Source organism: Rhinoderma darwinii, unplaced genomic scaffold (genome assembly GCF_050947455.1).
Source record: "Rhinoderma darwinii isolate aRhiDar2 unplaced genomic scaffold, aRhiDar2.hap1 Scaffold_3379, whole genome shotgun sequence".
NCBI lineage: Eukaryota > Metazoa > Chordata > Amphibia > Anura > Rhinodermatidae > Rhinoderma > Rhinoderma darwinii.
Window position 1 is genome coordinate 137261 of NW_027463423.1, and position 10728 is coordinate 147988.

Sequence of the window (10728 nt, forward strand, 5' to 3'; positions counted from 1 at the left end):
TCCAATGTGAAATGCCGGAAACACAGAAACACAGATGACACAAAACAAGAGGTGGCAATGTATTAATTAATTGCATTTAATAAATTAGCTCATTATCACACATGACTGTACAAATGCATTGTCCAACAGGTGTTGAAATAATGGGATTAAAAGGGGAGATCCCATCCGAAAGACAAAAACAATGGCAAACACAAAAAGCACTTTTGGAATCTGATTTTAGTAAACACATAAGGAAAGGGTGCACCGGTCCTGGAAATACTGCAATACCAGGTCAATGCGTGGAGTGGACAGAGCAAGCTCTATTTCCATCTCCCTGTTCTAAAAATCCATTTAATATATGGTCCCCAGATAGGGGACGTATCAGATATTAAACTGATAAGAACAGATACTACACTTGATCTTAGCCAAAAGGCCGAGAAGCGATAACCCGAACGGGCCGCGCGTTGACCGAGCCTGCCCAATACTGCTGTTCACCCCTTGCAGCGATTCAGCCTACTCCTAGGCAATTCCATGGGGCCCTGCAGGCTCACACACACTCACAGCTACTAAGCGGGAGGTGAATAAAGGCCGGAGAGGAAGCAAGACAGGATTTGCTTCTTTTGCTTGCACCACAATGCAGTGCTGAAAGAGGAGGAATCGACATAAAAACGCCTTCCTGGCAACGCCCAAATGCCCTCCTGCCGTGCAAACACTGGCAGCAGCAGCAGTAAGTGCATGCCCACTGCCACCCCTTCTCCTTTCACACCTTGTATCAGCTTTAATCCAGTCCAGTGCTGCCTGCTGAGCAGCACTGACCAACACTGCCTGGGCCCAGGCTTTTATCTCTGAGGCCCCATTATGATGTCAGAAAGCTGGCTCTGGCTCCTGAGGTCTCCACTATGACACGTGCAAAGTTCCGTCTGAACTTTATATAAGACGGTGCGGCTCAGTCAGTCACTCAGTGTTGCCTGAGAGGGCAACACTGCAACAGCCGGCCCCCAGGCTGTCTTTTTTTTGCACAGCTAGTTGCCTCCAGGAGGCCACAAGAGGGAGACAAGGGACTGCAAAATGGAAAATAGGCATCCACCAACTTTACAGACAACTTGTTCTCCTTGCTCCTACAACCTCCATCCTTGCACAGTTTGTTATTCTTCCAGGTAACATAGTAACAAATCCAAATTGCTGCTCTCTTTGTAGGCAAGCAAGGGTTTGTTGCAACTGCAATTCTTACTTCTTCTTGAAATGTAGGGACCACAGTACATTCCATCACATCCATCTAGTGTACACAGGTAGGTCCATTGTGACGGGCGGGCGGGCGGGCTGGCTGCTTTAATGGCTGTTTGCTGTTCCCCTACTTCACTCCACTATTTGACTATGGTGCTGCATCAATCAGTGGCTGGCTCAGGTGCAGCTCCTTAACCTACCTAGGAGGGAGGGCGGAGAGAAGACAAGGAAGGTGAATGAGCTGTTCCAATGTGAAATGCCGGAAACACAGAAACACAGACGACACAAAACAAGAGGTGGCAATGTATTAATTAATTGCATTTAATAAATTAGCTCATTATCACACATGACTGTACAAATGCATTGTCCAACAGGTGTTGAAATAATGGGATTAAAAGGGGAGATCCCATCCGAAAGACAAAAACAATGGCAAACACAAAAAGCACTTTTGGAATCTGATTTTAGTAAACACATAAGGAAAGGGTGCACCGGTCCTGGAAATACTGCAATACCAGGTCAATGCGTGGAGTGGACAGAGCAAGCTCTATTTCCATCTCCCTGTTCTAAAAATCCATTTAATATATGGTCCCCAGATAGGGGACGTATCAGATATTAAACTGATAAGGACAGATACTACACTTGATCTTAGCCAAAAGGCCGAGAAGCGATAACCCGAACGGGCCGCGCGCTGACCGAGCCTGCCCAATACTGCTGTTCACCCCTTACAGCGATTCAGCCTACTCCTAGGCAATTCCATGGGGCCCTGCAGGCTCACACACACTCACAGCTACGCGAGAGGTGAATAAAGGCCGGAGAGGAAGCAAGACAGGATTTGCTTCTTTTGCTTGCACCACAATGCAGTGCTGAAAGAGGAGGAATCGACATAAAAACGCCTTCCTGGCAACGCCCAAATGCCCTCCTGCCGTGCAAACACTGGCAGCAGCAGCAGCAGCAGCAGCAGTAAGTGCATGCCCACTGCCACCCCTTCTCCTTTCACACCTTGTATCAGCTTTAATCCAGTCCAGTGCTGCCTGCTGAGCAGCACTGACCAACACTGCCTGGGCCCAGGCTTTTATCTCTGAGGCCCCATTATGATGTCAGAAAGCTGGCTCTGGCTCCTGAGGTCTCCACTATGACACGTGCAAAGTTCCGTCTGAACTTTATATAAGACGGTGCGGCTCAGTCAGTCACTCAGTGTTGCCTGAGAGGGCAACACTGCAACAGCCGGCCCCCAGGCTGTCTTTTTTTTGCACAGCTAGTTGCCTCCAGGAGGCCACAAGAGGGAGACAAGGGACTGCAAAATGGAAAATAGGCATCCACCAACTTTACAGACAACTTGTTCTCCTTGCTCCTACAACCTCCATCCTTGCACAGTTTGTTATTCTTCCAGGTAACATAGTAACAAATCCAAATTGCTGCTCTCTTTGTAGGCAAGCAAGGGTTTGTTGCAACTGCAATTCTTACTTCTTCTTGAAATGTAGGGACCACAGTACATTCCATCACATCCATCTAGTGTACACAGGTAGGTCCATTGTGACGGGCGGGCGGGCGGGCTGGCTGCTTTAATGGCTGTTTCCTGTTCCCCTACTCCACTCCACTATTTGACTATGGTGCTGCATCAATCAGTGGCTGGCTCAGGTGCAGCTCTTTAACCTACCTAGGAGGGAGGGCGGAGAGAAGACAAGGAAGGTGAATGAGCTGTTCCAATGTGAAATGCCGGAAACACAGAAACACAGACGACACAAAACAAGAGGTGGCAATGTATTAATTAATTGCATTTAATAAATTAGCTCATTATCACACATGACTGTACAAATGCATTGTCCAACAGGTGTTGAAATAATGGGATTAAAAGGGGAGATCCCATCCGAAAGACAAAAAGAATGGCAAACACAAAAAGCACTTTTGGAATCTGATTTTAGTAAACACATAAGGAAAGGGTGCACCGGTCCTGGAAATACTGCAATACCAGGTCAATGCGTGGAGTGGACAGAGCAAGCTCTATTTCCATCTCCCTGTTCTAAAAATCCATTTAATATATGGTCCCCAGATAGGGGACGTATCAGATATTAAACTGATAAGAACAGATACTACACTTGATCTTAGCCAAAAGGCCGAGAAGCGATAACCCGAACGGGCCGCGCGTTGACCGAGCCTGCCCAATACTGCTGTTCACCCCTTGCAGCGATTCAGCCTACTCCTAGGCAATTCCATGGGGCCCTGCAGGCTCACACACACTCACAGCTACTAAGCGGGAGGTGAATAAAGGCCGGAGAGGAAGCAAGACAGGATTTGCTTCTTTTGCTTGCACCACAATGCAGTGCTGAAAGAGGAGGAATCGACATAAAAACGCCTTCCTGGCAACGCCCAAATGCCCTCCTGCCGTGCAAACACTGGCAGCAGCAGCAGCAGCAGTAAGTGCATGCCCACTGCCACCCCTTCTCCTTTCACACCTTGTATCAGCTTTAATCCAGTCCAGTGCTGCCTGCTGAGCAGCACTGACCAACACTGCCTGGGCCCAGGCTTTTATCTCTGAGGCCCCATTATGATGTCAGAAAGCTGGCTCTGGCTCCTGAGGTCTCCACTATGACACGTGCAAAGTTCCGTCTGAACTTTATATAAGACGGTGCAGCTCAGTCAGTCACTCAGTGTTGCCTGAGAGGGCAACACTGCAACAGCCGGCCCCCAGGCTGTCTTTTTTTTGCACAGCTAGTTGCCTCCAGGAGGCCACAAGAGGGAGACAAGGGACTGCAAAATGGAAAATAGGCATCCACCAACTTTACAGACAACTTGTTCTCCTTGCTCCTACAACCTCCATCCTTGCACAGTTTGTTATTCTTCCAGGTAACATAGTAACAAATCCAAATTGCTGCTCTCTTTGTAGGCAAGCAAGGGTTTGTTGCAACTGCAATTCTTACTTCTTCTTGAAATGTAGGGACCACAGTACATTCCATCACATCCATCTAGTGTACACAGGTAGGTCCATTGTGACGGGCGGGCGGGCGGGCTGGCTGCTTTAATGGCTGTTTCCTGTTCCCCTACTCCACTCCACTATTTGACTATGGTGCTGCATCAATCAGTGGCTGGCTCAGGTGCAGCTCTTTAACCTACCTAGGAGGGAGGGCGGAGAGAAGACAAGGAAGGTGAATGAGCTGTTCCAATGTGAAATGCCGGAAACACAGAAACACAGACGACACAAAACAAGAGGTGGCAATGTATTAATTAATTGCATTTAATAAATTAGCTCATTATCTTATCACACATGACTGTACAAATGCATTGTCCAACAGGTGTTGAAATAATGGGATTAAAAGGGGAGATCCCATCCGAAAGACAAAAACAATGGCAAACACAAAAAGCACTTTTGGAATCTGATTTTAGTAAACACATAAGGAAAGGGTGCACCGGTCCTGGAAATACTGCAATACCAGGTCAATGCGTGGAGTGGACAGAGCAAGCTCTATTTCCATCTCCCTGTTCTAAAAATCCATTTAATATATGGTCCCCAGATAGGGGACGTATCAGATATTAAACTGATAAGAACAGATACTACACTTGATCTTAGCCAAAAGACCGAGAAGCGATAACCCGAACGGGCCGCGGTTTGACCGAGCCTGCCCAATACTGCTGTTCACCCCTTGCAGCGATTCAGCCTACTCCTAGGCAATTCCATGGGGCCCTGCAGGCTCACACACACTCACAGCTACGTGAGAGGTGAATAAAGGCCGGAGAGGAAGCAAGACAGGATTTGCTTCTTTTGCTTGCACCACAATGCAGTGCTGAAAGAGGAGGAATCGACATAAAAACGCCTTCCTGGCAACGCCCAAATGCCCTCCTGCCGTGCAAACACTGGCAGCAGCAGCAGCAGCAGTAAGTGCATGCCCACTGCCACCCCTTCTCCTTTCACACCTTGTATCAGCTTTAATCCAGTCCAGTGCTGCCTGCTGAGCAACACTGACCAACACTGCCTGGGCCCAGGCTTTTATCTCTGAGGCCCCATTATGATGTCAGAAAGCTGGCTCTGGCTCCTGAGGTCTCCACTATGACACGTGCAAAGTTCCGTCTGAACTTTATATAAGACGGTGCGGCTCAGTCAGTCACTCAGTGTTGCCTGAGAGGGCAACACTGCAACAGCCGGCCCCCAGGCTGTCTTTTTTTTGCACAGCTAGTTGCCTCCAGGAGGCCACAAGAGGGAGACAAGGGACTGCAAAATGGAAAATAGGCATCCACCAACTTTACAGACAACTTGTTCTCCTTGCTCCTACAACCTCCATCCTTGCACAGTTTGTTATTCTTCCAGGTAACATAGTAACAAATCCAAATTGCTGCTCTCTTTGTAGGCAAGCAAGGGTTTGTTGCAACTGCAATTCTTACTTCTTCTTGAAATGTAGGGACCACAGTACATTCCATCACATCCATCTAGTGTACACAGGTAGGTCCATTGTGACGGGCGGGCGGGCGGGCTGGCTGCTTTAATGGCTGTTTCCTGTTCCCCTACTCCACTCCACTATTTGACTATGGTGCTGCATCAATCAGTGGCTGGCTCAGGTGCAGCTCTTTAACCTACCTAGGAGGGAGGGCGGAGAGAAGACAAGGAAGGTGAATGAGCTGTTCCAATGTGAAATGCCGGAAACACAGAAACACAGACGACACAAAACAAGAGGTGGCAATGTATTAATTAATTGCATTTAATAAATTAGCTCATTATCACACATGACTGTACAAATGCATTGTCCAACAGGTGTTGAAATAATGGGATTAAAAGGGGAGATCCCATCCGAAAGACAAAAACAATGGCAAACACAAAAAGCACTTTTGGAATCTGATTTTAGTAAACACATAAGGAAAGGGTGCACCGGTCCTGGAAATACTGCAATACCAGGTCAATGCGTGGAGTGGACAGAGCAAGCTCTATTTCCATCTCCCTGTTCTAAAAATCCATTTAATATATGGTCCCCAGATAGGGGACGTATCAGATATTAAACTGATAAGAACAGATACTACACTTGATCTTAGCCAAAAGGCCGAGAAGCGATAACCCGAACGGGCCGCGCGTTGACCGAGCCTGCCCAATACTGCTGTTCACCCCTTGCAGCGATTCAGCCTACTCCTAGGCAATTCCATGGGGCCCTGCAGGCTCACACACACTCACAGCTACGCGGGAGGTGAATAAAGGCCGGAGAGGAAGCAAGACAGGATTTGCTTCTTTTGCTTGCACCACAATGCAGTGCTGAAAGAGGAGGAATCGACATAAAAACGCCTTCCTGGCAACGCCCAAATGCCCTCCTGCCGTGCAAACACTGGCAGCAGCAGCAGCAGCAGCAGCAGTAAGTGCATGCCCACTGCCACCCCTTCTCCTTTCACACCTTGTATCAGCTTTAATCCAGTCCAGTGCTGCCTGCTGAGCAGCACTGACCAACACTGCCTGGGCCCAGGCTTTTATCTCTGAGGCCCCATTATGATGTCAGAAAGCTGGCTCTGGCTCCTGAGGTCTCCACTATGACACGTGCAAAGTTCCGTCTGAACTTTATATAAGACGGTGCGGCTCAGTCAGTCACTCAGTGTTGCCTGAGAGGGCAACACTGCAACAGCCGGCCCCCAGGCTGTCTTTTTTTTGCACAGCTAGTTGCCTCCAGGAGGCCACAAGAGGGAGACAAGGGACTGCAAAATGGAAAATAGGCATCCACCAACTTTACAGACAACTTGTTCTCCTTGCTCCTACAACCTCCATCCTTGCACAGTTTGTTATTCTTCCAGGTAACATAGTAACAAATCCAAATTGCTGCTCTCTTTGTAGGCAAGCAAGGGTTTGTTGCAACTGCAATTCTTACTTCTTCTTGAAATGTAGGGACCACAGTACATTCCATCACATCCATCTAGTGTACACAGGTAGGTCCATTGTGACGGGCGGGCGGGCTGGCTGCTTTAATGGCTGTTTGCTGTTCCCCTACTCCACTCCACTATTTGACTATGGTGCTGCATCAATCAGTGGCTGGCTCAGGTGCAGCTCTTTAACCTACCTAGGAGGGAGGGCGGAGAGAAGACAAGGAAGGTGAATGAGCTGTTCCAATGTGAAATGCCGGAAACACAGAAACACAGACGACACAAAACAAGAGGTGGCAATGTATTAATTAATTGCATTTAATAAATTAGCTCATTATCACACATGACTGTACAAATGCATTGTCCAACAGGTGTTGAAATAATGGGATTAAAAGGGGAGATCCCATCCGAAAGACAAAAACAATGGCAAACACAAAAAGCACTTTTGGAATCTGATTTTAGTAAACACATAAGGAAAGGGTGCACCGGTCCTGGAAATACTGCAATACCAGGTCAATGCGTGGAGTGGACAGAGCAAGCTCTATTTCCATCTCCCTGTTCTAAAAATCCATTTAATATATGGTCCCCAGATAGGGGACGTATCAGATATTAAACTGATAAGAACAGATACTACACTTGATCTTAGCCAAAAGGCAGAGAAGCGATAACCCGAACGGGCCGCGCGTTGACCGAGCCTGCCCAATACTGCTGTTCACCCCTTGCAGCGATTCAGCCTACTCCTAGGCAATTCCATGGGGCCCTGCAGGCTCACACACACTCACAGCTACTAAGCGGGAGGTGAATAAAGGCCGGAGAGGAAGCAAGACAGGATTTGCTTCTTTTGCTTGCACCACAATGCAGTGCTGAAAGAGGAGGAATCGACATAAAAACGCCTTCCTGGCAACGCCCAAATGCCCTCCTGCCGTGCAAACACTGGCAGCAGCAGCAGCAGCAGCAGTAAGTGCATGCCCACTGCCACCCCTTCTCCTTTCACACCTTGTATCAGCTTTAATCCAGTCCAGTGCTGCCTGCTGAGCAGCACTGACCAACACTGCCTGGGCCCAGGCTTTTATCTCTGAGGCCCCATTATGATGTCAGAAAGCTGGCTCTGGCTCCTGAGGTCTCCACTATGACACGTGCAAAGTTCCGTCTGAACTTTATATAAGACGGTGCGGCTCAGTCAGTCACTCAGTGTTGCCTGAGAGGGCAACACTGCAACAGCCGGCCCCCAGGCTGTCTTTTTTTTGCACAGCTAGTTGCCTCCAGGAGGCCACAAGAGGGAGACAAGGGACTGCAAAATGGAAAATAGGCATCCACCAACTTTACAGACAACTTGTTCTCCTTGCTCCTACAACCTCCATCCTTGCACAGTTTGTTATTCTTCCAGGTAACATAGTAACAAATCCAAATTGCTGCTCTCTTTGTAGGCAAGTAAGGGTTTGTTGCAACTGCAATTCTTACATCTTCCTGAAATGTAGGGAACACAGTACATTCCATCACATCCATCTAGTGTACACAGGTAGGTCCATTGTGACGGGCGGGCGGGCTGGCTGCTTTAATGGCTGTTTGCTGTTCCCCTACTCCACTCCACTATTTGACTATGGTGCTGCATCAATCAGTGGCTGGCTCAGGTGCAGCTCTTTAACCTACCTAGGAGGGAGGGCGGAGAGAAGACAAGGAAGGTGAATGAGCTGTTCCAATGTGAAATGCCGGAAACACAGAAACACAGACGACACAAAACAAGAGGTGGCAATGTATTAATTAATTGCATTTAATAAATTAGCTCATTATCACACATGACTGTACAAATGCATTGTCCAACAGGTGTTGAAATAATGGGATTAAAAGGGGAGATCCCATCCGAAAGACAAAAACAATGGCAAACACAAAAAGCACTTTTGGAATCTGATTTTAGTAAACACATAAGGAAAGGGTGCACCGGTCCTGGAAATACTGCAATACCAGGTCAATGCGTGGAGTGGACAGAGCAAGCTCTATTTCCATCTCCCTGTTCTAAAAATCCATTTAATATATGGTCCCCAGATAAGGGACGTATCAGATATTAAACTGATAAGAACAGATACTACACTTGATCTTAGCCAAAAGGCCGAGAAGCGATAACCCGAACGGGCCGCGCGTTGACCGAGCCTACCCAATACTGCTGTTCACCCCTTGCAGCGATTCAGCCTACTCCTAGGCAATTCCATGGGGCCCTGCAGGCTCACACACACTCACAGCTACTAAGCGGGAGGTGAATAAAGGCCGGAGAGGAAGCAAGACAGGATTTGCTTCTTTTGCTTGCACCACAATGCAGTGCTGAAAGAGGAGGAATCGACATAAAAACGCCTTCCTGGCAACGCCCAAATGCCCTCCTGCCGTGCAAACACTGGCAGCAGCAGCAGCAGCAGCAGCAGTAAGTGCATGCCCACTGCCACCCCTTCTCCTTTCACACCTTGTACCAGCTTTAATCCAGTCCAGTGCTGCCTGCTGAGCAGCACTGACCAACACTGCCTGGGCCCAGGCTTTTATCTCTGAGGCCCCATTATGATGTCAGAAAGCTGGCTCTGGCTCCTGAGGTCTCCACTATGACACGTGCAAAGTTCCGTCTGAACTTTATATGAGACGGTGCGGCTCAGTCAGTCACTCAGTGTTGCCTGAGAGGGCAACACTGCAACAGCCGGCCCCCAGGCTGTCTTTTTTTTGCACAGCTAGTTGCCTCCAGGAGGCCACAAGAGGGAGACAAGGGACTGCAAAATGGAAAATAGGCATCCACCAACTTTACAGACAACTTGTTCTCCTTGCTCCTACAACCTCCATCCTTGCACAGTTTGTTATTCTTCCAGGTAACATAGTAACAAATCCAAATTGCTGCTCTCTTTGTAGGCAAGCAAGGGTTTGTTGCAACTGCAATTCTTACTTCTTCTTGAAATGTAGGGACCACAGTACATTCCATCACATCCATCTAGTGTACACAGGTAGGTCCATTGTGACGGGCGGGCGGGCAGGCTGGCTGCTTTAATGGCTGTTTGCTGTTCCCCTACTCCACTCCACTATTTGACTATGGTGCTGCATCAATCAGTGGCTGGCTCAGGTGCAGCTCTTTAACCTACCTAGGAGGGAGGGCGGAGAGAAGACAAGGAAGGTGAATGAGCTGTTCCAATGTGAAATGCCGGAAACACAGAAACACAGACGACACAAAACAAGAGGTGGCAATGTATTAATTAATTGCATTTAATAAATTAGCTCATTATCACACATGACTGTACAAATGCATTGTCCAACAGGTGTTGAAATAATGGGATTAAAAGGGGAGATCCCATCCGAAAGACAAAAACAATGGCAAACACAAAAAGCACTTTTGGAATCTGATTTTAGTAAACACATAAGGAAAGGGTGCACCGGTCCTGGAAATACTGCAATACCAGGTCAATGCGTAGAGTGGACAGAGCAAGCTCTATTTCCATCTCCCTGTTCTAAAAATCCATTTAATATATGGTCCCCAGATAGGGGACGTATCAGATATTAAACTGATAAGAACAGATACTACACTTGATCTTAGCCAAAAGGCCGAGAAGCGATAACCCGAACGTGCCGCGCGTTTTGCTTCTTTTGCTTGCACCACAATGCAGTGCTGAAAGAGGAGGAATCGACATAAAAACGCCTTCCTGGCAACGCCCAAATGCCCTCCTGCCGTGCAAACAC

General features: G+C 48.0%; 8 non-coding genes across 8 annotated transcripts; all 8 read right to left on the reverse strand.

Moving 5' to 3' along the window:
- Positions 1-233: 233 nt before the first annotated feature.
- Positions 234-424, reverse strand: LOC142704839 (U2 spliceosomal RNA). Its single transcript, XR_012868231.1, has one exon. It is a non-coding gene; the product is annotated as a U2 spliceosomal RNA (small nuclear RNA).
- Positions 425-1681: 1257 nt separating this feature from the next.
- Positions 1682-1872, reverse strand: LOC142704789 (U2 spliceosomal RNA). Its single transcript, XR_012868193.1, has one exon. It is a non-coding gene; the product is annotated as a U2 spliceosomal RNA (small nuclear RNA).
- A 1266-nt stretch (positions 1873-3138) lies between these two features.
- LOC142704840 (U2 spliceosomal RNA) lies at positions 3139-3329 on the reverse strand. The gene has a single exon (XR_012868232.1). It is a non-coding gene; the product is annotated as a U2 spliceosomal RNA (small nuclear RNA).
- A 1268-nt stretch (positions 3330-4597) lies between these two features.
- Positions 4598-4788, reverse strand: LOC142704792 (U2 spliceosomal RNA). Its single transcript, XR_012868195.1, has one exon. It is a non-coding gene; the product is annotated as a U2 spliceosomal RNA (small nuclear RNA).
- Positions 4789-6048: 1260 nt separating this feature from the next.
- LOC142704841 (U2 spliceosomal RNA) lies at positions 6049-6239 on the reverse strand. The gene has a single exon (XR_012868233.1). It is a non-coding gene; the product is annotated as a U2 spliceosomal RNA (small nuclear RNA).
- A 1262-nt stretch (positions 6240-7501) lies between these two features.
- On the reverse strand, positions 7502-7692 carry LOC142704855 (U2 spliceosomal RNA). The gene has a single exon (XR_012868246.1). It is a non-coding gene; the product is annotated as a U2 spliceosomal RNA (small nuclear RNA).
- Positions 7693-8954: 1262 nt separating this feature from the next.
- Positions 8955-9145, reverse strand: LOC142704781 (U2 spliceosomal RNA). The gene has a single exon (XR_012868185.1). It is a non-coding gene; the product is annotated as a U2 spliceosomal RNA (small nuclear RNA).
- Positions 9146-10414: 1269 nt separating this feature from the next.
- On the reverse strand, positions 10415-10605 carry LOC142704784 (U2 spliceosomal RNA). The gene has a single exon (XR_012868188.1). It is a non-coding gene; the product is annotated as a U2 spliceosomal RNA (small nuclear RNA).
- Between the last annotated feature and the right edge of the window lie 123 nt (positions 10606-10728).